We start from the raw sequence: 3,203 nt of genomic DNA, 5'->3' as shown, positions 1-3,203 counted from the left end.
CAAGTTGCTGAGTCATAATCTTGTTCTGAGCTAGTAAAGCATCTTGAGATTGAAGTTGAAGAACACCTTTTTGTTGAAATTGAGCTCTTTCACTCTGAACTTCATTATCATTTGCAGCCATGTTTTCAATCAGATCATGTGCTTCTTCAGGCGTCTTCCATCTGATACTACCTCTAGCTGATGCATCTAACATTAACTTTGTTTGAGATTTTAGCCCTCCAAGAAACAAATTTAACATTGTAGGCTCATCAAATCCATGAGTAGGGGTTTTTCTCAGTAGGCCTTTGAATCTATCCCATGCTTGACCTAGAGTTTCATCAGCATCTTGTTGGAAAGAAGAGATCTCCTGCTTTCCCTTATTGACTTTGGACTGAGGGAAAAACTTATTCAAAAATTTAGCAACCACATCATCCCATACTGTCAGACTATTCTCTGGAAAGGAATTCAGCCACATTTTTGCATTACCAGCCAATGAGAATGGAAATAAGCTGAGTCGAATTGCTTCATCTGGAACCTGATGAATCCTCACTGTATTACAAATCTCCATGAAAGTAGCCAAGTGAGTGTATGGATTCTCGTGAGATAATCCATGAAATTGATTGTTCTGCACCAGATGAATAAGAGCTGGCTTCATCTCCATGTTAGCAGCATTCACCACTGGTCTTGCAATACTGTTGAAGTGCAGAGGTCCTGAGAAAGTATTATAATCTGCAAGAGTACGTCTTCCTTGCCCAGAACCTTCTCCAGTACGATTATCTTCCATTTCTTCTTTGTCTTGACTAGATGAAAAGTTCAAAATTTCTTCAGAGATAGCAGATGATTCTCTGGATTCTCTACTTTGTCTCCTCCTTCTGCTATTGTTCCTTCGAGCAGTTCTTTCAATTTCCGGATCGAAAAGTAGATTTTCAACCTGTTCTCTGCTTCTCATACAAAACACAAACTAAAAGAAAACAATCCAAAAATACACAATCTCTACAGATGATAACAAATATGTACAAGAATTCAAATATAATCACAATACACACTTAGACAAAAGATAGCTAAAATCAACTAAACCAGATAAACAACAAACAATCAACGAAAACAAAAACAAATCCCCGGCAACGGCGCCAAAAACTTGTTGAGACCTCGGCAAGTGTACCGAATCGTACAAGTAATAAATCAGTAAGTCCGAATATCGTTTCCCAAGAGATTTGTTTTGATTCACAGATTGATTAAAGTTTACTAATTTAGCGATTAATAAACGTAATTTAATAACACAGATGAATTTTAGCATGCAGATGAAATTAAAGTGGTAAAAACAGATGAATTAAAGTTCACTGGGGTTGATTTTCAAGTTCATCACTCAAGTAATTTTTCTACTAACACAATTCCTCAAAATTAAGCATCAACATCCTAGGCGCATGCAGTCCTGATCTCTCAGATGACCGTTCAGAATCATTCAAACTAAATCCTAATCTCTTAGATAATTCAGTTATCAGATTTGCCTTAATCACAATGTCACAGATGACTAAGAATTTCCTCCTATGTCTAGGACTCGAAATCCTTTAGCAGTTCTATCCTAAGTCCGCGGTCTCATACATTTCTCAATGATTTAACCGTTCAAATAGCTCAGATTCTCATCATAGGCATGAATAATAAAGATAGAACACAAAATTCATACAAGATCATGCATTAATATAGAAATTACAAAGAGTTTCAGAAATGTACTCTCAACCCCAGTGAAATGGAGTTCTAGCTACACATATACATCATAGAAGCGATAAAGGATGGATTGGATGGTAGAAAGTGGTGAAATTCCACTCCGGAGCACCCAAAACGAGCATGGACACGAGCTGCAGAGTTCCCCCTGGCTTCTCCCCTCCAGAACTCCTGGTTTCAGCCTCTGGATCGCGTTTTTAAAGAAAGAACCTTAAGTGATTTTTCGCTGGGCGACGAACGTACGCTCGCTGGGCGAGCGTCGGTCGCTGGGCGAGCTGTTCCAGCTCGCTGGGCGAGCTGGCTCGCTGGGCGAGCTGGCTCGCTGGGCGAGCAGAGTCAACTCGCTGGGCGAGTCAAACAGTAAAGTCAACGCGTGAACAGTAAAGTCAACGGATGAATAGTGCCGGTCAACGCGTGAATAGTGACTCTTTATTTTCTTCTCCAATCCTTATTTAACTGCAAAATAAACACACAAAAACACTCAAACTGATACAAAATCAACAATATATACATATTATACAACTTTTCATGAGATTTTACTCCATAATGCATCAAAGGAGATTAAAATAAGTGCTTAGGATATGCAATTCTTGGCACTTATCAATTGTACTGTGAGGGTAAACCACCAATACAATATGCCATGGAATATGCACCAAAGGTACTAAAGGATATATCCTTCGGTAATTACCGGTGGATATATCTTTCAGTAATTACCGGCGGATATATCTTTCAGTAATTACCAACAGATCGTCCTTTGGTAGTTATCTATGGTCAGTCAGTATTTGTAAGTAATGGTTATTGACATCGTTATTATTACCGACAAGAAATGGTCGTCAGTACTCCGTTGGTAAACATGTATTATTGACGAATTATGGTTGTTATCGACGAATTATGATCGTCGATAATACTAGCTTTTTTAGTAGTGATTTAGTATATTTTGGATAATCTCCTTTTGAGTCTTAACACAATACACCTAACACAAGAGTGAAATGTCCTTGCCTTTGAAAACCAACCTACGTTCATCACTTCATAACCACATGTTATCATCTCATTCAACATTTAAACATCACTAACATTCTCATATAGTCTTAAATCATTACACAATGTCATACATATGTATTTTACTTAAATCCAAATTCATCTCATAACATAAATCACCTTATTTATTTCAAACTACATGTTAATAATTTTTCATTTATTTTTTATTACATTAGCATATAACATTCAATCATAATATTTTCATTAAGTATATTAAAATGGCAAAAAAACATTTCTCTAACCACAAACCCCTAATTGACAATCTAATTGTCAAACTGAAAAACCATATATCAAGAAACATTTGTCAAAACTTTAGTCAAATCCCATAATTAACGAAACAAGAATCAAAATTTTACCATGAAAGCCTAGGACCCAAAATAGGGTAGCGCCAAACGCCTGACTTGGTTCTCATTATGAGGTGAACGCCCAACACGACTAGGGGACTTCCCAACAACGTAGACCTC

General features: G+C 37.2%; 1 non-coding gene across 1 annotated transcript; it reads left to right on the top strand.

Moving 5' to 3' along the window:
- The first annotated feature begins 251 nt into the window (after positions 1–251).
- On the top strand, positions 252–354 carry LOC128196849 (small nucleolar RNA R71). Its single transcript, XR_008249256.1, has one exon. It is a non-coding gene; the product is annotated as a small nucleolar RNA R71 (small nucleolar RNA).
- Positions 355–3,203: the final 2,849 nt, after the last annotated feature.

The sequence above is a fragment of the Vigna angularis genome, chromosome 5, assembly GCF_016808095.1.
Source record: "Vigna angularis cultivar LongXiaoDou No.4 chromosome 5, ASM1680809v1, whole genome shotgun sequence".
NCBI classification, from domain to species: domain Eukaryota; kingdom Viridiplantae; phylum Streptophyta; class Magnoliopsida; order Fabales; family Fabaceae; genus Vigna; species Vigna angularis.
This window is presented reverse-complemented; position numbering and strand designations above follow the sequence as displayed.